The following is a 23,473-nucleotide window of genomic DNA, read 5'->3' on the forward strand; positions in this document are numbered from 1 at the left end:
GCGCGGGAAGTTCCTCACGCGATCGGGGCTGGGGGAGCGGGCTACGTGTATTACAGGGGTTCGCGGGAAGTTCCACACGTGAATAGCCTGGGCGCGTGTATTTCAGGGGTGCGCGGGAAGTTCCACACGCGAATAGCCTGGGCGCGTGAATTTGAGGGGTGCGCGGGAAGTTCCACACGCGAATAGCCTGGGCGCGTGTATTTCAGGGGTTCGCGTGAACTTCCACACGCGAATAGCCTGGGCGCGTGTATTTCAGGGGTTCGCGTGAAGTTCCACACGCGAATAGCCTGGGCGCGTGTATTTCAGGGGTGCGCGGGAAGTTCCACACGCGAATAGCCTGGGCGCGTGAATTTGAGGGGTGCGCGGGAAGTTCCACACGCGAATAGCCTGGGCGCGTGTATTTCAGGGGTGCGCGGGAAGTTCCACATGTGATTTGACAGTGTGGCTCCTCCCAGGTGTACCCTGTACACCCTCCACGGCCCCTGCAGGCAGCCCACACCACAGGGGACTACCCTGCATCCCCGGTCATGTCCCGCAGGCAGCCCACCCAACATGGGCATGCCCCCCAGCAAAGGCACATGTCTCCTTGAACTAATGAACACCAACACATGTCCCCTTGCACCCCCACCCCCCAGCACTGTGGGGCACCTGCCAGCAGGCCCCCACCCATGTCCAACTCATGTCTCCCACCACCCCCAAACCCCAGGCACCAGGGTCACCCTCCACCAGGGCCCCACTCATGTCTCCCACCACCCCCACCCCCCAGCACTGTGGGGCACCTGCCAGCAGGCCCCCACCCATGTCCAACTCATGTCTCCCACCACCCCCAAACCCCAGGCACCAGGGTCACCCTCCACCAGGGCCCCACTCATGTCTCCCACCACCCCCACCCCCCAGCACTGTGGGGCACCTGCCAGCAGGCCCCCACCCATGTCCAACTCATGTCTCCCACCACCCCCAAACCCCAGGCACCAGGGTCACCCTCCACCAGGGCCCCACTCATGTCTCCCACCACCCCCACCCCCCAGCACTGTGGGGCACCTGCCAGCAGGCCCCCACCCATGTCCAACTCATGTCTCCCACCACCCCCAAACCCCAGGCACCAGGGTCACCCTCCACCAGGGCCCCACTCATGTCTCCCACCACCCCCACCCCCCAGCACTGTGGGGCACCTGCCAGCAGGCCCCCACCCATGTCCAACTCATGTCTCCCACCACCCCCAAACCCCAGGCACCAGGGTCACCCTCCACCAGGGCCCCACTCATGTCTCCCACCACCCCCACCCCCCAGCACTGTGGGGCACCTGCCAGCAGGCCCCCACCCATGTCCAACTCATGTCTCCCACCACCCCCAAACCCCAGCCACCAGGGTCACCCTCCACCAGGGCCCCACTCATGTCTCCCACCACCCCCACCCCCCAGCACTGTGGGGCACCTGCCAGCAGGCCCCCACCCATGTCCAACTCATGTCTCTCACCACCCCCACCCCCCAGCACTGTGGGGCACCTGCCAGCAGGCCCCCACCCATGTCCAATCCATGCCCCCCTGCACCTGGGTCCCAACATTCCCCAATCATGTCCGTAATGCCCATCCTCCCCTGCCAAAAGGCCCAACCAACTATCACACCCACCCACATATCAAAGGCAATTACATGTTACACCCCCAATGTAAATAATGCAATTTAACACATGTCTGTCACACACAATGGCTGCAAGTGAATGACAAAACACCCAACATGACATGCCTGAAAGCAATGAGATGATACGACACATTGAAGATTAAAAAAATAATATGTATTGAACAGCAAATAAGAAAAAACACAAAGCAAATCAAACAAAACAAGATGAATGTCCAAGAAAAAATTATGAAAAATTAAAATAAGCCAATCAAGAAGATAATCCTGGGTCCATGAGCCCTACCAAATTAAACCTAACTGACTACTAACTAAAAAGGGAACTATATACAAAAAAGTGGTGCATTGTCCAATCGCAACCCAAAAAAAATTCTAAAAAACAAAGGAAACCTAACCCTAACTATACAACTATATACAAAGGCAGCGGGCTATTCGGACGGCTCACTGGTTGTTGTCATGGGCCAGGGCATCCTCGAACTCCTGGTCAATGGCTTGGAGGCGGGCATGTTCCCTGGCCCCGAGGTCCCGCAGGGATAACGCAGTGTCAAGCTCAAACTCCCTGCGAAGACCCTCGAGGCACTCAGCCCGCCTCAGCGCCCTCCGCATGGAGTCCTCCGCCCTGACCATCGTGAGCCGTTCCTCCTCTGCCCGCTGCCGCTCCGCACCTATCCGCTGGCACAACCTCTCCCACACGGAAGCCACTCCCATTCCAGGGTTCTCCTGCCCTCCGGCCGATGCCTGCACCCCTGATGTTGATGGCCCCGAGCCATGATGCCTCCCACGTTGAGCCTGCTGCTGCCTCCGACGCAACTGCCTGTGCCAGCACGACGGCATCCAGGCTGATGGAAACCACCGACGCCGTCGTGCACGTGCCCTGCCCGATGATGCCGTCACATCCTCCATCTGCTGGGGTCCAGTTGCTCTGGTGTCCACCCCTGCTGGATCTCTGACTCCCGACTGTGGCAGGGATGGGATCCCCACCGAGCTGGCTGCATTGGTCGGGGCAGGTCCACAGGGGGCCCTGGTGGCATCTGGGCTGGAAGACGGCAAGGAGAACGACTGGTGGATAGCCTGCACAGAGGAGGAGAGGGCCGCCACATTGGCCAACACATGCAGGAAACCCCCGAACATGGCCGATCCCAATTGGGCCACGTCGGCACGGTGCACTTCGTGATGACGTGCGTGCTCCTCCCGGGAAGCACGCACGGCATCACGAATCGCAGCCGTGCGCAACGCGACCCCAATCAGGACCTTCTCCGCACGGCCAGGGGTTTCCACGTCCGCAGGTGGAGGGGAGTCAGGTGACATGGACATCCCCTCTACCTGCGGACAGGCCTGGGACGGGGCATCCCTGCTGGTGCATGGTGGTGCACTCACAGGGTCAGGGACAGCGACATGCACAGGCCCCTCCACGGTGACCTGTGCTGCCTCCTGCCCCTGGCCCTGGACTGCACCACTTGCACCAGCAGGGATGCCCCCACCAGGCCCCATGTGTGCCCCAGTGGCGGCCTCCTCCTCCTCTGTGCAAACCACCAACCTGGATGGCTCCTCACCGTCTCCCACCGTAGCAGGCCCCTGTGGGGGCTCACCCACCCCTTCCGCTGCAGCCGTGGGGGCATCCCCGCCGCCTTGCTCCACAGCGCCGTCTCCGCCCTCTTCTTCACTAGCCGCTGCGTAGAGGGAGACAAAGAACACAAGCATCAGGGCACTGTACAATGGTCCCCTAGACAGGAAGCAATAGCAGATGAGCACCACTGTCAAAGTACACTTCCATCATGTCCCTCCACAACACATGGGCCAGTCCAGGCAAAACACACACAGTAACAGGCATGGTGCATGCCATGGACATTTCCATGCATGTCCAATGGACTCTTGAAACATTCAATGATATGTAACTCACATGCATCATGCCTCATGCCCATCACATGCACACACATCACCTCAGTCACATCCATCTGGCCCCAAACACACCAAACACAGCGGATACAAGGGTAATTTTGCTGCTTTACTGAATCTCTGCATTGTCACACACATGTGTCATGCATCCATGGCATGCACAAGTCACAGACACGCAGGTCAGGCACACAGACATGGCTACCATATATGTACCTGGCATCAGCACCCATCCCTCACCCCCACCCATGTTCAGGTACAGAGACTGGCATGCTCTCATGTTCATAATCTGATTAGGGCTCCCCATGCGGCATATCAACACATGCAACAACCATGTGCATCACACATCACTGGTCGCACATGCATTACCATGATGTCCCTGCACACATACATGCATACATGGGCTATGGCACACATACAGGCAAGTATCATAGAACCAGCACACCGCAACATGCCCTGTCTCACACAGTAATGCATGGACACTTACCGCTCAACTCCAGACGGGCCTCCCTCTCAAGGATCTGGGCGTGGAGCGCTGGGCGTACGCGTTCCAGGACCCTCATCTGGATGGTACTCATGCGGCCCTGGCCCCCCTCCACGAGGCGCCGGGCCTTCACAAGGGTCCTGGACCTCAAGTCCTCCCAGCGCTTCTTGATCTTCAGGACGTCGCGGGTTGCCACCCCCTCCGCGTTGATGGCAACCACACAGTCGGCCCAGATCCTCTGCCGTCCTTCCTTGCTGGCGCGGGACGATCCAAAGAGGGCATCATACTGCCCCAGGACATGCTCCACCAGGACACCAACTTCGGTGACAGTGAAGCTGGTGCCCCTCTGCCCCTCTGGCCTGGGGTTGCCACTGGTGCCAGATGTGGAAGTGCCCGACATGGCAACCCCAGAGGCAGATGTGGGTGGGCAACTGGGTCCTGGGGCTGGGCTGTGGAGCGATGTAATACCAGTCGGGAGTCTTCAGTTCCAGCAGGGGTGGACACAGCAACTGGACCCCTGCAGATGGCTGATGTGCAGGCACCAAATGGCAGGGCACGGTGGCAGCAGGCAGGCAGGCAGGCAGCAGCAGATGGCACGTGGGAGGCTGCTCGGGGCACTGGGGGGCAGTAACTCGGCCTTCTGGGCAGGAGCGTGGGCTTCCGTGTGTTTTCGCGTGGCCAGCTTGATACGGAGTGATTTGGCACGTGAAAATCCTGCACGTCAGCGTGAAATCCGAGGAAAGGCCCTTAGCGCGTAAGCGCGTCAGCACGCATACGCGATTCTATTGGACCAGAGTCCCTCAGCGCATAAGCGTGTCTGTGACGTGACCCGCACGGGTGTTCCCCACTCAGGACGTGATGACGGGGCACACGTGGAGATACTGCACGTCAGAGTGTCATCGCGTGTAATTGGACAAAAGTGCGCGTACACGCGATTGGCCTATGTACGTGTATTTAATGGGTGCGCGGCCACTTACACACGCAAGTACGTCAGCGAACCTGTATCCCGTGGTGCGTGTGATTTTCCACACGCTATTGGACTGGGAACAGGATTCCAGGGCTGCGCGGGTCACACGCTGTATCCCGTGGTGCGTGTGAATTTCCACACGCTATTGGACTGGGAACAGGATTCCAGGGCTGCGCGGGTCACACGCTGTATCCCGTGGTGCGTGTGAATTTCCACACGCTATTGGACTGGGAACAGGATTCCAGGGCTGCGCGGGTCACACGCTGTATCCCGTGGTGCGTGTGAATTTCCACACGCTATTGGACTGGCAACAGGATTCCAGGGCTGCGCGGGTCACACGCTCGCCTAGAACACGCGCTAAGCATAAATGGCGGACTTTAACAATAACAAGCTCAGACGCCAGGATGAACATACCGTTCCTAGCAGCAGTGGCAGTGGGCTACCAAAGGAGGAGGAGGAGGATAGTCAGGGCCAGAATATTCACACCCAGAACCAGCCTTTTCGGGATGCCTGATGACCAGGTGTATGGGAGGTACAGGTTTCCACCACACATCATACTGGACCTGGTGACTGAGTGGGAGGATGACCTCACATCACCCACCCTGTGCTCCCAAGCACTCAGCCCCCTGGAGAAGGTCCTCAATGTACTGCACTTCTTAGCCACTGGATCATTTCAGCGGACAAGTGCCATAGTGGGTGGGGTGTCACAGGCCACCCAGTCACGCTGCCTACACCAGGTCTTGAACATCATGACTGCACGCCCATCAGTCCGCAGGCACATATACCTGCCCAGAACACCTGCAGAAAGGCATGCTGCCGCCCTGGATTTTTACGCAGTGGCACGATTCCCCAAAGTGCTAGGTGCCATCGACTGCACCCATGTGGCTCTACGTCCCCCCAGGGCATCTGAGCACATCTATAGGAACCGCAAGCACTGGCATTCCATCAACGTGCAGGTAGCATGTAATGCCAAGGGAATCATCACCTCAGTATATGCCAACTATCCCGGCTCCACCCACGACAGCTTCATTTACCGAATGTCCACCCTAAGCCGGGACCTAGAAGCTGGGCGGCATGGCGATACATGGCTGCTTGGTGAGTATGTATGCCACTGCACATGCATGCATGTTGGATACTGAGCAAGGTCACAACCTCACAAATGATACCAATCCCCACCTCCACAGGGGACAGTGCCTACCCTCTCAGCCCCCACATGATGACGCCAATTCGGAACCCCACCACGCCACCCCAGGTAAGATTTAACACAGCCCACATTACAACCAGGGGCATAGTGGAGCGCACATTCGGAGTGCTGAAGTCACGCTTTCGCTCCCTTGACCGTTCTGGCGGGCAGCTGTTATACGCTCCCCCAGTAGTGTGCAGGATCATAGTGGCAGCATGTGTCCTGCACAACGTTGCAACACGCCGGGGCCTGGCCGTGGACATGGTGGTGGCCCCACATCCCCAACCACATGCACAGCCGCTGCGCATGGGAGGGGAAAGGGCACGGGGGGAGGCAGCCCGTACACAGCTAGTGGCTAATTACTTCACATAGAAATCACACCCCTGTGGAGTGCACACTGCCCTGGCACATTCCATCTGACAATCAATGATGACTCAACCTGACACTGATCCTGAATGTGTGGAGAATGAACCGGGAATTCCATGTCAGCCTGAGATTGTTCACCTGGAAGTGTCACAATGTGTGCATCCCTACCCACACAGACACCACCAATGCAGTTTTGTGAAGTTACACATTGAAGCAGCTAAAATGAATACCCACTTGCAAAATGCAACAAGAGGACAGTGCCATGTCAGCCAACCCAACCCCAGCACTGCCACACGACACACCGTGCCATGTCATGCTAATTGCAGGTAAACAAAGTAATCCCCACAACATGACATCACTCTCACTATGTACAGTGGCACTATTAGAAACCTGCAACACCTGAAATGCTCACAGCAATGCCGGACCAACAACATACTTGAGCACGTAGTACCATTAACATGACATCAAAAATGTAACATATTAGTAGTCTCACCACCTGGAAATGCCTGCACTCCCACCACTACCAACTGTGCAGTGTTGGCGCCATGTAGAGTTGTAGGAGCACTGCTGCCAACATGGTCCCCATCGCCAGACTAGAGGTCCTTGTGTGGACTTGAGGAAGGGACCTGCAAATTGGGAGGTAGACACAGAAGAAGAGTTACACATCAATGCAACATGCAGTGTACAACACAACAGCAATATGCACTAGGAATGTATACACAGTATTGACTACAGACTGGCCACACAGCTCATGGGAGTCCAACGTCACTGTGTAATTCACTGTCACTTGGGCACACCCTTTGCAAGCCCATGGAAACGGGAAGCAGGAGGGGTGTGTGTGACTCAAACCCAAGCATCTGAACCAAATACATTACAAGCCTGCATGTGCCCAGCCACAATGCAGCGTATGCCCACAGGAACCACGGAAGCCAACAGATCGGAGCCAACAGATCGGAGCCAACAGATCGGAGCCAACAGATCGGAGCCAACAGATCGGAGCCAACAGATCGGAGCCAACAGATCGGAGCCAACAGATCCTCCCAAAAAAATTGGGAATAAAAGAAATCAAAATAAAAATAAAAATAAGAAACAATCAAAAATGGCCATTGATGGGCCCGGGGGGGTTGGGGAGGCCACCCAGGAGGTCCGAGGACAGGATGCACACCAGAACCCACCTGCGTGGATCCTGGGAAAATAAAACACCTCCATGGGCTCATGGCCCACACGGCTACCCTATTGTGGGAGTGTCACTGCTGTCGCTATTATCACCCTGTGCAGCTGCATCCGGAGGTGGTTGCACTATGGGAGGCAGCCCACGCAAGGCCCTAGTCTGCTCCTCCATGGCTGCAAGCATGCGGGTGTGGTAGGTCTGGTTCTGGAGGATGAGTGTGCGGAGGTCCCCATGCAACAACTCACGGGATGCCCGGACCTCCGCCCTCGTTGCCTGCATCTCAGCTGAGAGCGTACGGGTGAGACGCTCCAGCTGCTGTTCTGTCCTTTGGTGTGTTGAAGCCTCAAGCTCAACAAGAGTCGTCCTGAGGTGTAGGAGCTCCTGCCTCAGGGCTTCCCTGTGGCCCTGGGACTCAATGGAGATGGCCTCCTGCAGAGTCGCCAGTGCCGCCCGCCTGTCCCTGTTGGACCCCAACATGTCCTCCCTGTGTGACTGGCAGATGGAGTCAGTTGCCTGCTCTAGTCGCTCCATCAGCCTTTCTGGGGGGACAATGGAAGTGGCCACCCTATCCATGGCCTGAGCCATCATCTCGGATGATGCAGCCTGTTGGGTAGCCATACCGTAAATGGATTGCTCCCATGCGGTATTGCCAGGTGGCGTACGGCCACCACGTCGGCGGGCACCACACCTGTCTGGGGCAAGGCGAACTGCGCCTTGCTGTGCCGGCACTGCCTGAGGCTGCAGGACTGCATTCCCCCTCTGATCTGCTGGCCCAGGAACAGGATCAGATGTCGCGGAGTGTGACCCTGCATCCGTAACCACCGAAGGCGTAGCTGCCAACACTGACATCCCCATGGAGGGTACTGACCCTGGTGCAGGTGGGTGAGACAGAACAGAATCCCTCCCTGGAACACTCACCAGCGACGGCACGTAGGTCTCATCCGAATCAACACCTGAGTACAGCTCGGGGGAGGTGCAGCCAGAGACACCCCTTGAGAGCACGACCTGCAGCACTTGTGGGTTCTCCCCCACCACCACACCACGTCCCTCACTGGTGGTTGGTCGGCCCTGGGACACCTCCTGGGTCTGCACCATCTCCACAACCCCAGCAGTATCAGGTGCGTCTTCCCCTGCAAAGACATGAAAACAAAGTAATGGAAACAGGCATTAGCACCATGGCACACATTGAGGGCTGAGAAGCAAGAGAACCAGTACTTGATTGACATGTCCCACATGACTAAAAGCCTCCCATGCATGCACCCTCACTGCGTATGAAGTGCAGGCAAACGGCACACACTGATGACACCAAGATGGAAGATGAACACATTTTCTGCATGCTGCCTGGCAGTGGCATCACACATTGGCCTGTGATTGGCAGGTGAAACACACATGCCATCACACAGATGGCATGTACCATTGCTATTGAGTGAAGATGGAGAGGAGGGCAGCACCTATTCATTCAGTCCAGTTCCCGCATGTAATAGCTTTTCTGATTCTAACAGGTCAGATTTTTCACCTGGAGCTGCCAGTCTGTAATGGTCAAATTGCACAGGGACATGTGTGTACAAATGATATCCAGGTAACAAAGTCACTCCCCTTTACCATACCCATGTCAGACATGTGACTAGTGGACAGCGACATGCCTAGTGAAAGTGGTGGAATGCAAACAAACTGACTGAATGAACAGTGAAAAATAAGCTAATCTGTAGTGTCAAGGTGACACTTCAAGGGCAACTGGCGTGCAGTTGTGCTAGATGTCTACTGTTGGCAGAAGGGATACTGCTATGGCCAAATGCAGCTGCGCAGGAAGTATTGCATGAAGCACATGGCTGACCCATACGACTGAGGCGCACACACTCTCTCCTGCCACCCAAACAGAAGCCCTCACACACACACCATGCACATGTATGACACACACATGCATGTGCACTCACCGGACAATGCCTCGTAATCAGCCAGATCTCCCACGCCTTGGATCTGTTCCTCCGTGACGTAGGTCCCAGCGACTGACTCATGTGGAGTGAGTTCCATGTCTACTACTGGAGACCCACCTCCAGTCACTAGAGTTGCGGCATGACTTGAGGCCAGCTTACTCTTTGCCCTGCGCTTTAGGTCATTCCAGCGCTTATAGCAATCATTGGCTGTGCGCCTCACGATTCCAAGGGCACTTACGATGTCCGCAACGGTCTGCCAGTGTGCCTGGCGTTGTGCAGGTGTGGTCTTGGATCCTGCAACAATGACCATCTCGTTGTCATGTCCGGACACATACTCGACAAGTGCATTCAGTTCGTCATCCGTGAAGCTGGGCTTCCTGGACGGGCCGGACTGTGTAGCCGTGTCTGGGGCATCAGCCTGTGCCGGACGAGCACTCTTCCTCTTCCGCTTGGAAGGTGGTGGTGATCCTGAGTGTCCTGCGCCGCTCTGGACACTAGGGGCAGGAGCCCTGGTGGACTCTGTATCAGGAGTGTGGGATTGCACACTCAGCATGGGAGTTGGTGCAGGCATTGGCTCGAGTGTGATGGTGTCAGGGGGAATGTCAGCAGCATGGACTAGGACCGACACTGTCCTGGCTGGGTGTGTGAGGGCTGGGGTGGATGGAGCCGCAGCTGCCCCTGCAGCCACTCCGCCCTGCCTCCTTGGTGCAGCAGATGACCTTGCTGCCCCAGATCCACGTGGCATGATGGCATCAACGTGCACCAGCGCACGTGTCGTAGCCCTGCTGACCTGGAAGTCAGCCATGGAGTCAGCCAGGTCTGGTGCCACAATGGGCTGGTCCAACAAGGGCTGAGCATGGATGGTGTCAGCCACTTCAGCCTCAACGGGAGGGGGGGAGGGGGGGGGGGGATGATGGGTGCCCTTGACTGGTCCTCCACACATGGTGGGACAGGCTCACCCTGCAAGTTACGACCACGTCCCCTACCGGATCCACCACGGCCACCACTTGTGGCTCTTCCACCTTTGCCACCCTTACGGAATCCTCGCCTCCCAGCCATGGCACTGATATTAATGTGCGTATGGGAGTGGCTGTAGACAATTGTCCTGGGCAATTGGGGGTCAAAGGGGTTGGGTACCAGATGGTAATTGTACCCTAGTGCTCTAGCACGGCTGATTGTAACCCCTGGGGAAAGATGACGGGTCACGCAACGCACAGGAGGCCCAAAAAAGGGAGATGACGTGCACGCAACCCCTCCTAGACCACGTGTGCAGAAAGAAAAACCTGCACTACGCTGTGGCACCCAGTAACACAAGAATGAACGTATGCGTGTCACACGCAGCCTAGAATGACCTCTGAAGGGGTAGGCAACACACGGGGCAAGCACAGAAGTTGGATACGTGCGTGACTCACCGTCTGCCAGGTAAAAGAGCGTGAAGAATGAGCGCGTTTGGCTGGCTAAACCCCCGCCAAAAGAAGATGTGTACGCTGTCTGAGAAGACAGGACAACAGTAGAAGGGGACACTGTTTGAGGGAACAGGCCCAGGTAAACCAGTAAAAGAGAAAAAAGAGAAAAAGCTGTCAGAGGTAACAGGGAATACGAACTGGAAACGCCGTGAAGTAAATCGCGTGTGAAACGACAAGAAGTACAGATTTCACCCACTCGCTCTCCACGAAAAGCACGTACAAGGAAATGGTGTTCTACATGTACCTTATATACAGGCCCACACGTACAGCGTCACTTACGCGGCGTGTACGTTCACCAATCACACGCTTTGTCACTCCTGCGTGTAGATCCATTTTCACCAATCACACGCTTTGTCACTTCTACGTGTACATCCATTTTCACCAATCACACGCTTTGACACTGGGACGTGTCACGCAACAATTTCCTGCACGTGCAGGTGACTATAGGCGCGCATATGCTGTTGACGGGTTTACGCGCTAAGGGCCTTTGCTGACGTGTGGGATTTCACTACCTATCAGGCTGTCCACGCGTTCACACACGAGAGACCACGCTCCTGGCCAGGAGGCGAAATTACTGCCCCCCAGAGCCCTGAGCACGCTCCCACCTGCCATCTGCTGCTGCCTGACTGCCTGCTGGCCACGTGCCCCACAGTGCTGGTGGGTGGGGGTGTTGGGAGACATGGGTGGGGGCCTGGTGGAGGGTGCCCCTGCACTGGTGGGGGTGGTGGGAGACATGGGTGGGGGCTTGGTGGAGAGTGCCCCTGGTGGCGGGGGGTGGTGGGAGACATGGGTGGGGGCCTGGTGGAGGCTGCCCCTGGTGGCGGGAGGGTGGGGGTGGTGGGAGACATGAGTGGGGGCCTGGTGGAGGCTGCCCCTGCACTGCTGGGGGGGTGGGGGTGCAGGGGGACATGAGCAGGTGTGCAGGGTAGTCCCCTGTTTTGTAGGCTGCCTGCAGGGGCCGTGGAGGGTGTACAGGGAACACCTGTGAGGACCCACCCAGCCTAATCGCGTGTTAAACTTCCCGCGTACCCCTGTAATACACGTACCCTGGCTAATCGCGTGTATAACTTCCCGCGTACCCCTGTAATACACGTACCCTGGCCAATCGCGTGTTAAACTTCCCGCGTACCCCTGTAATACACGTACCCTGGCCAATCGCGTGTTAAACTTCCCGCGTACCCCTGTAATACACGTACCCTGGCCAATCGCGTGTTAAACTTCCCGCGTACCCCTGTAATACACGTACCCTGGCCAATCGCGTGTTAAACTTCCCGCGTACCCCTGTAATACACGTACCCTGGCCAATCGCGTGTTAAACTTCCCGCGTACCCCTGTAATACACGTACCCTGGCTAATTGCGTGTTGAACTTCCCGCGTACCCCTGTAATACACTTACCCTGGCTAATCGCGTGTTAAACTTCCCGCGTACCCCTGTAATACATGTACCCTGGCTAATCGCGTGTTAAACTTCCCGCGTACCCCTGTAATACACGTACCCTGGCCAATCGCGTGTTGAACTTCCCGCGTACCCCTGTAATACACGTACCCTGGGCAATCGCGTGTTAAACTTCCCGCGTACCCCTGTAATACACGTACCCTGGCTAATCGCGTGTTAAACTTCCCGCGTACCCCTGTAATACACGTACCCTGGCCAATCGCGTGTTAAACTTCCCGCGTACCCATTTAATACACGTACCCTGGCTAATCGCGTGTATGACTTCACGTGTACCCCTGTAATACACTTACCCTGGCTAATCGCGTGTTGAACTTCCCGCGTACCCCTGTAATACACGTACCCTGGCCAATCGCGTGTTAAACTTCCCGCGTACCCCTGTAATACACGTACCCTGGCTAATCGCGTGTATGACTTCACGTGTACCCCTGATATGCACGTTACCCGCTTTGCGTTCCTTGTTTGGCTGCCCTGTAAACTGGTCCAGAGTTAGCGCAGCCCTTTGCGATGATTTAGCGATTTTGCTGGCTTTTCCTTGCGCGAGGGCGTTCTTGGGGGCGTTACTGGCGCTGCTGCAGGGTCGCTGCGATACTCTGCGCCACGGCTGGTTTGGGAGCATGAAATCCATGAATACGCTGTGCGCGGAAATCGGTTTTATCGCACGTGCCTGGCGCAGTCAATCGCACGCGGACACTCTGCGCCAGCCGCTTGCGACACTTTTCTGCGAAATTCTATGAATTACCTTGTATATGTGTTGTCAGGATTGTTTGCTGCATTTCTGTGAAGTACTAACATTTGCAAACACAATGGGTCTGTACTGTGTAAGTAAATGTTGTCAACAATTGGTGGTAATTGAAATAGAATATTCATTGCTACATTTGCATAGCAACTTACACCAACTATATTTGAGAATTTAAATGGTCCAGGTAGTTCTGTATCTAACTGCTTTTTTTGGAGTTTGTCTTCCTTCTTTAAAGAAGTACCTGGTTTACTTTCTCTAATTGATTCTTTTTTGTTTGTGGTACTTGATGAAGTATTAGTTTCTTTTACTCTCTTTGGAGGATTTGCAGTGACGTCCTGTTGCATTTCTGTTTGATTTAGTTTTCTTTTACAACGTTTTCGTTTTTGTGGAACAGAATATGTGTTTAGATGGGGAGTGTATTAGTTGATTAGAAATAGACCGTCAAGTGTACGTAAGCGTGATAGTGCTACGTAGCTCATGCCTTCTTTAAAGACTGTGTTACCAATATCTATCATTGCTTTGTCTAGGGTAAGACCTTGTGATTTATGAATGGTGACTGCGTATGCAAGAGTTAGCTAAAATTGTTCTCTGCGTACATACATATCTTTGAAGAGAAGGAATCTAGCTGTTGAGCGTCCTATCCGTTTTACTTCTGAAAGTTTGTCAAAGAGTATATTGACAAACTGAATTTTGTTGTCACATGGGTATGTTTGAAAGCCAACAACTGTACCCAGTGCTCCATTAACTAGTCGTTGGTCCACGTCAAGGTTACGTTTAAGCATTACTCTGCAATTTAAGGATAATTTTAACATCTTTTCTAAGCCTGCTGTGTTTGAGATTGATTTTTCTAAATTATTTAGTCTTGTTGTGGCTTGGTCACACATGGGTAGTGTCATACCATGTACATCTAGTTTGTCTGTGGCGCTAATTTCCATTATTGGTTGCATTTCTATACTTAACATTATTTCATTGAATTTGAGACAGCTTGCAAGAGTTGGCATTAAGGCCATACAATTGACATTTTTGTGGGCTGATTGTTCCATAACATCTGTAGCACATGCATTATCGCCATAAAGTGCATTAATGTGCCGGGTTTTCAATTTTGCTTCTGCTTCTTTAGAAAGTATACCAACTCTCAAACTTTTTAAAATGTTGGCATAAGTTAGATCTGCAGATTGGCGCATGTTTTCTGTTAATTCTCTGTATTGGAAATGTTGCCAAAGGTTGACATTTCCAATGCTGCCAACAGTTTTACGGCAGAGTTTGTGCCCTAATGTTTTAAAAATAGGTTCACCTTTTACTGGTGTTAATTGAAGCAGATCTCCCAAAACAATAATGTGTTTTCCTGCAAAGAGCTCTTCATAGTCTGTTTTGAGTACTTCTTGTAATCTGAGGTGAATCAAAGCTAACATCAGGTTGGAGACCATGCTCACTTCATCTATTAGTAGCATTTTCATTTGTTTCAATACTCTGCGTAATTCCATTGCAGCTTCTGCAGAAAGTTTGTAATAGTCCAATTTGTTCTGATGTTCTACTGGTAATAGTAGTAATCGGTGTAATGTAACACCACCTATGTTGTAGGCAGCTAAACCTGTGGGGGCAGTGACAACAGCTGACAGTTTGTTGTTTGTCAATTGTTGAAGGAATTTGCTAATGATTTTGATTAGGAATGTTTTGCCAGAACCAGCTTCACCACTGACGTACAGTAGTATAGGTTTATAATTATGGCAGGAACATTCTTTATTTTCATGTTTTACACCATGTGCAATTTGTTTTGTTACTTCTTGAAAAATGCTACTTTGCTCATTGTTTAGTTTTGATTGTAGTATAGTTAAGTCTTCCTTATCTTCATACTGACACATGGTGTTTTCTACTTCTATCATAGCTAATTCTGCCTCATTTGTTATTAGTGGTTCTCCCAGTGGTTCTTGGCTTCCTGTTACAGAAGGTTGACTACTGTCAGGAGTATCCTTATCTAGTTGGGCTTGGACTTCTTCTTCATGTTGCTGTTCATTGTGCAACATTGTTTTGTACTGTGTAAAGTTTACATCAGTTATAGTGCTTTCATTTGCTTTGAAAGCATCCTCATATGAGTCATAGTTATCTAGTAATTGTTCTTCTTTTCTCCATGGTTTGAAGAGTTGTAGCAGGGACATGTAATATACTTCTTTATTTTGAGGAGTCTTCAATGACAATTTGATATGATTAATTAAATTTGGTTTAGTGAGTTTAACTAAGCTGCCTTCGCAGTCTGTCACTCTATATTTACCTTTTTTTCATCAGGTTTCATATTATTTTTGTATGTGTAGTTTTGGGCTATTTGGTATAGACACATGTTTTCCAAAGTATTACTTCTGTTTGGGTAGTATGTGTCCAATAAATTGTTTTTTAAAATGTCTTGGCTGTTGGGATCATGTTTGGCTATTGTTTCTATATCTTCATATGATTTTAGAACTCTTTTTCTAGATTTAGCTGGACCAAGACTTAGCCATACTATATTTTCAGATTTACCATACAATGAAGTACCAGTTAAACGATCAGCTGCTTCATACGATTCACATTCTCTATGGGTGAGCATTTTTATGCCCAAGCTGTATAATTTCTGAGATACTGTTTTATCTGATGACAGGTCATTCCAGAGGTCTTGGAGCTCTGTCTTTTCTGCTTTAGTTAAGTATGCTGTGACATATCGTGCAACTGCAGTAGAATTGTCTGCAATGTACTGCACATCTATGTTTGCATTCCATAAGTGGGCAATGATTGCATTATAATCATTGATATATTTTTCTTCTTCTTTTCTTTTTATGTAATATGTATTTTTAGGTGACTTACCTTTAACACTATGTCTAACTGAAGACATGAGGTTGTTTACTTGACCTGTATTTGTAACTGGTCTAGGGAAACCAAATCGGCATTTGGTGTAGTATTTGCCTTTGTTTTTGTATTTGCGACGACAATATTTTTCACATTTGTGTCTTTGAAATTGTAAAATGTGTGCACGAAGATCACTATTTGTGGCTTCTGATGGAATTTCACAAGTGACATATTTTTCAATAAACTGTAAAACAGTGACATCACTGTCTTGACCAAATTTAGGAGCATCTTTAATCCATAAAAGCATGTGGATATGTGGTGCTCCTCTGGCTTGGTATTCTTTTCTCCAAAAGAAGTGTTGCACTTCTCCAAGGGGAGGAACAGTTTTATTACAAATAAAATGTAGCATAGCAATGAAGCGATGGTGAAAATATCTTGAAACATTAACAGGATCCAAAGAACAAAGTTCTCCAGGTGTTAGAATATCTATGTTTGTTTTGTTTTTATTTGATATGCGTAGGAAATCATGTAAATCTTCCCATGCATATTCTGCACAACTTAATGTAACAAACCAAGTGGGTGGGCCAAGGTTTCTGATCATACAACGTACATCTCCATGATGTCGAAACCAGTACTCTTTAGTACCACGCATATTTGCTAATAGATTTGTAATATTTGATTGTAAAACCTCATCCTTTTGTTGCACTTTCTCTAATAATTGTGTAGCTGTCATATTTTGAAAGTGTGATCCTGATTTTAATATGTGTGCAACTCTGTAACATAAAGTTGCTAATTCACTTTCAAAGAGTAGGTGGAATATGTATTCCACATTTTGTCTAAATCTGGGATCTTCAGAATACATCCGTAATGAGCGGTATTCTGAAGCTGATATTTGAATAGGTCTATCATCATACCTTCCTCCTTTGCCAGTAGGAAAGAGTAGAGGAAAAGCACGTGCTTCTATAGTTTTTTCCCATATACTGATTGGCGATCCTTTTTTTGACGCATTTGGTAAGTTTCCAATACATCTTGTACGGTGTCATTACAGTGCAAAGGATAAATTGTATAATGGTCTAAAGTATTTGATATTGTAGCAGGATCTAGTAGCTCAAATTGACCAGCTTCTTGTGTTTCTTGAATTATTTCAGTTGTATCTTTCAAGTTTTCTTCAATATTAATTTCTTTGTAATATTCATTATTCTCTTTAAGATATTGGAAGGCTTGTCTAACTTTATATAAATCTACCAGCTGTTGCCATATTCTTTTGTCTTTTGTAGGTACTCCATTTACTAATATAATTAAAGATTGCTGCATTGGACGTTGCACTCCTAGAGTATGCACATTTTCTTTTAGATTTAATGGTAAATAAACTACTTTTCCACGAATGCCTTTTACCAATTCAGAGGGAGGTAATTTTGCTGTTTTTGGTTGAAGGCGTATTATTGCTTGAAATGGGTGTACTGTTTGAATTATGATGCTCTCATATAAATTAAGTTGTTGTAGAGGTTTTGGTACTGGGTATAATTCCAAATTATTTGTGATAGAACGTGAAGGAGTTTGGTTGTTGTCAAGTTTTGTAGTGCAATAACTGCAAAGTATTAAGGGCTCAGTTATTTTATATTTGTTTTCTGCTAGAAGGTAGAGAGCTAATTCAAACCATTTAGAATCTTCATTGTCTTCTATTTTGTATGATAGGTCCACAGTTTTTGTGTTACTTTTATAAAAAATTCTACGGCAACATACACATACATGGTTTGGTACTTCAGCTCATGTACTTTTAAATTTTAGTATTTCTTTTTTGTATGTGTTTAGCAAAAGGTTGCCATGTGTAGAATTGTTGCTTAATTGGTTTAAAGCTATTTCATTCTGTAAATGGCTTTCACTTCCAAAATATTTTTTCTGGATATAGTGAATTTCTTCAAGTAGGTCTTTTGCTGTACCATGTAGAAGGATGTTATTTAACTTTGCTAGTGCTAAAGCAGGACGTTTAGCATAGTACAGTTTATAGACTAGATTTCATATAGTTGAATGATGTGTTGATATCCTTTTGATATCATGGAAAGTGGTTTTACAAGTATGTCCTGTAATGCAGGCCAATGAATGTCCTTGTAGTCCTGTGTACTTGTGCACTGGACAGGTATCTATATTTTGCAGTAATTTAATTTTGATTTTGTCTTTGCTTTTTACATATTTATTGAGGAATTGGTGTAAAGATTTGAAACATTGTTTGGGAATGTTACACATTGACGTGCATGGCCATTTGTACACTAGACGTTCTGATTCAGTTGAATGGAGGGGTAATTCTAAGTTTTCAGGGCATATTTTTGTAAGGAGTACTTCTTGTTCCATTATGGTATTATTCACTTTTTCATAACCTCAACCAGTGCTATTTATGGCAATTGTATTCGTTTGCTTTTGTTTGTACGCTTCTTCATTAAAATATGGTTCTGTGCTCGTAGTGTGATTTCATTCACCTCCGCAGATACTTAAGAAGTTCTTTCTGTTGACATTTCGCTTATTGAGAAGTCTTTTTTGTAATTTAGTTATTAGTTTTGTTAATGGTTTCATTTTGTTTAACAGTAAAATAAATAAATTTCTTTTCAGAAGAATTGCACTGTCCATCAATGATTCTAAGATTAATTTCCTACGATAGGTTTTAAGCTTTGAACCTGATTTCTCTCCTGTTTTTATAAGATTTTGAAGGACTTTGTGATGGTATATTTTGGCTAAAATACTTTTTTTGGTATGCTTACTTTGCACTATATTAAAATTTGAAGAAGTAGTTTTATCTGTACTGATAGCTGATTTTCTGTTAATTGTTTTTTGGTTTGTTTTACATTTTGATAGAGGAAGCGAAGTTGTACTTGAAACTTCTTGTGTTTCACTAAATGATTGTATTAGCTGTTTTGTTTCAACTTTTTTTACAAATTCTGCTAGAGATGGATGCTTATGTTGGACACCTTTATTTTCATTTGCTCTAATTTTGCGTTGCTTTCTACGGAGTTGTCTTTTGGTAGGGATTCTTTAGGGTCTGTTGAAAAAAATAAAGAAGATATGGGTTGGGGTGTTCTGGAATGTATGTGTGCTGTGTGTATGAGTGTTTAAGTAAGATGATAAAGATGTATGTAATGGTGTGTGATTGTGCATTGGGAACTAAAACTAGTAGGGATAGGTATTCTTGAATTTAGGTGTTGCTAAACTGGGGTTCAGATGACAAAAAAAGTAAGCTAGTGGTGTGGAAAAGTACAAATAGTAAATCTAATGTATACAATTAAAACAGTTGTTTGTTCTATAATATGAAAATTGTAGTGGTTCAGTTGGCTAATTTGTGTGTCCAAAAATAGAAATTTGTGGGCCATTCTGGCTGTAAATCGCTGTTTAAGACATGGACATTTTTGGACAAAATGGTACAAAATCTCTATTTTAAGAAACCAAAATAGCTCGTATTAATGTTATAGTATATTTGATTAATAATATAAATATTATGGTGATATTTTACTTACTTTTTTTTTAAATTAACAGGTAACTTCTTAGTTTTTCTTTCTTCTTTGAATTCGGCTGCTTCTTTTCAGGAAACTGGTCTTCACTGTAATTGTAAAAGCTTCAAATTAGTAACTTTGTTTGTATATAGCACTGTTTTTAATTTAGATATTGATTTATTTAATTGAAATCCTCAGTGCCTTCTGTAAAACCATTAAACTAATTTATTTACATAAGATACATTGCATCAGTTCAGTACATTTGATATGTTCTTAATGAACAAATTGTATTGAATGACTAACTGTAGCAAAAAAAAAATATCTTTACTATGTCTTGTGAAATGTATAATATATTAGTGAATACCACTATTTCTGTAAGTAAACTGTTCTAGGTAATAGCGCCTCAATGTCATGTCTAATTTAAAGTAATTAAGTAAATAAATAAATAAAAACAAAAAAATGAAATTGTATAAGTATTTTTATAAAGGTTTAAACATAGATTGTGTTTGAATGCAATTTTGTTTTAATATATGTAGTCTATATATTTCATTTAAAAAATGTTAGTTTAACATGATTTGAGTGTGTGTGTATAAAGAAAGTAAAAAGTATAAAGGTTTATAAGTGATAGTTGATTTTAGGAAATTGAAAAAAGTACAGTAAATTCATTTTACAGATTTTACAAGGTAAAAGTCTGTTTGAAAATGTGTTCATCTACCATAGCTCTCAACTCACACGCTTTTGGCGGGTGTCACACGCCTTGTAAAGGGCAGACTCACCCGCCAAGCCTCCTGCACGCCCATTCATTCCAATGGGCGTCTCACCCGACAAAAACAAAATCGGGTGATTTCACCCGCCTGTAAAACAAAAATGGTTGAGAGCTATGTCATCTACTATACAGAAAATATGCATACCTGAAGTTTGTGTTCATGCATATGGATATGCATGGAGCTGCAAGTAGAAATCTTGAAGACTTGTACAGTATTTCTGGTAGATGCTGCTTGCCAATGATATGACACTTGTACTCAGAGAGATTCAGAGTACATTTGCAGTGCTGATCTATGATGATGCAGTTAGATGTAGAGGTCTTGAATGTTATTGGTGCATGGTCATGTGATTTTTGAGGTACATTCAATGAGGGAATGGCAGAGAGAGTGTAGTGGAAATGGTAGAAGGGCTGTTCATGTTACGATATGTCCGCGGACATGGCGGTAGTTCGCGGACATCGGGAGTTACATCCGGGGATTTTTGGGTTCAGAAGTCATGCAAATGAGAATAAGTACTGAAAGGGATTGGTCAGGAAAGTTTGGTGGGTGTGTTGTGCCAGGAGAGATTTTCTCAGATACTTTTTTTGCTGAGAGAACAAAAGATAGCTATGGCTGTGTGTTTCAGAAAACAGATTGTTTGGATTTTAGGAGATTCGTGGATACATTGGTTGAAGGTGCATGCAGAAAGCTGTGGAGTAGCTGTAGATCTTGGATTCCCACATGTGGAAGTAAACTGGCATGGAGTACGTGGAATGAAGTGGTTGAACTTGCTACCTCTCTGTGCTACTTTGGAGACAGAGCAACATCCAGACATAATTGTAATTCATTGTGGAGGGAACAGTTTAGGACATGTGACTGGAATTTTTTTGCAATTTGCTATGAAAGAAGGACTGAGGAAGGTTATGGACATGTTTCCTAATTCTCAAGTGATATTTTCACGGATTGCGCAGAGACAAATGTGGCTTCGTTCTTCTTCATTTGGTCCACAAATGGAAAAAGCAAGGCGCAATGTTAATAAGGCTGTTTGTGGCTTTCTAAGAGATTTTGGCATGTCTTCTTTTCACAATGAAAATATTATGTTTTGTAGTACATACATTTTTCGCAGAGATGGAGTCCATCTTACTTATGCTGGCAATCAGATTTTTCTGAGAAATGTACAAAATGCATTGCGACCTTTTTTGGAATTACAACAACGATTTTGAAGTAGATGTTAAGCATTTACAATTTTTGACTTACAAACACCACCCAAAGGCTCTTTTCAGAGCCACCACTTCTTTCCAGAGAAAATTACAATGTTTGTGATGGAGTAGCAACCCAATTTTTTTAATGTTCGCGAACTGTCCGCTGACTTCTAAAAAATACAAAGAGCCCTGCTTCATTTATTTTCACTTCTATTTTTTAACTGGGTAAGGCGGCTCTGAAAAGAGCCTTATTTTTTTTTTATTTTTTTTATTTTGTATTTTTTTTGGTTTTTCAGACACGACACACTAGGAGAGGAGGGTAAAGGAGGGTAAAGAGGGGGACACCAACCACAGGGATAAGAAAGGGCGAGCTGAGGGAGGAAGATGTAGAGTGGGTTTTATTTGGGTAGTGAGCAGGTCTTCTCGTGCTCTGAGACGATAGTCTCAAAAGCACTCTGAAGTCGCTCCCCCCTGCAGAGTACTGTGTCACAGTACATACATACAACTGTGACCCTCGAAAGGTAAGGGTCATCAGCATTCTGTATGGCCTGTGAGGCAGGTTGAGAAAGACGCTGTCCCACAGAGGTGGTCCTTGTGGTGACAGGATCAGAAACAGAGGATGAAGTAGATGAAATCAACCTGCTACGTTCTTCGCAAGGTACAACCCTGCGAATAGCCCCAGAGTGAAATGACCTCAGGTGTCGCTTCATAGTAGTAGTCCCAAAGCTGTAGTTACCGTGCTTCCCGCGACTGAGTATCATTTTGCACTCATTGCAGGTAACATGGTTCGCACGAGCCTTAGGACCATTCCCATGAATGGTAAATAACCGCCACACCCAAGACTCACGCCTAGTGCGGGTAGTAGGTATTTCCTCTACCTCATTCTCATCATCCTCTTCTTCCTCCTCCGCATCCTCAGTCCTGTTTCCCTCTTCAGGCCCTTGGGGAGGTGGTGGTGGTGGAGGGGATGGTGGTGGTGCTGAAGCAGGTGCAGCACCAAGTGGCAGTTCAGCAGCCAAGGATGCCATCTCGATGATAGTGTAGTCTGCAGGTGGCAGCAAAAATCACTGTGTTCTGAAGAATAGCCAGAAACACAATGGGAATAAGCTCTTGGGCGTGGTCTTTTATAGGGGTGCTTGTGCGCGGTCCGCAGACATGCGCACTGTGCGCGGACAGATCGAACACAAAAAAAGGATCGGAAAGTTTCAAAAGGTATATAGAAACTCAAGATTGCTATGTGGGACTTGTGGCATGGTGAGATTTTATTGAAAAATATTATGGATTAACTGAAAATGTACTTTTAAATTGTTCGGGGACACGAACAGTGTCTGCATTTCAGGACACACGATGAGCGTGGGCGCGGTCATATGATCTGTTTGCGAACTAGTCTGCGAAGGAAGCGCCTGTCGGCAGGACACCAAGTGCACCGAGATTGGTTAGCGCATGCGCATTGATGTCCTACGGACACTGTTCGGGTTCTGAAGTAATTAAAAGTGCGTCACACGTGAAACGAACATTTCAGGACACCGCGTGTGTTCTTAGAACAGTTTAAACTTGGTAGCGAACAGTAAGGACAGATAGAGTGATCTTCAGAAGACGTGTAATTTAGTTTATGTATGAACATTTCAGGACGCCAATTGTGTTCTTAGAACAGTTTCAATTGGGTAGCGAACACTACGCACAGGTATAGTGTTCTTCAGGACATCTCCATTTTCGTTTACGTACGAACATTTCAGGACACCAATAGGGTTCTTAGAACAGTTTCAATTGGGTAGCGAACACTACGCACAGGTATAGTGTTCTTCAGGACACATCATTTTCATTTATTTCCGAACATTTCAGGACACCAATTGTGTTCTTAGGACAGTTTTAAGTTGATAGCGAACATTACGGACAGATATAGTGTTCTTTAGAACACTTTAATTTTTGTTTCTTTACGAACAT

The sequence above is a fragment of the Ambystoma mexicanum genome, chromosome 6p (genome assembly GCF_040938575.1).
Source record: "Ambystoma mexicanum isolate Mex_15411 chromosome 6p, UKY_AmexF1_1, whole genome shotgun sequence".
Taxonomy (NCBI): Eukaryota; Metazoa; Chordata; class Amphibia; order Caudata; family Ambystomatidae; genus Ambystoma; species Ambystoma mexicanum.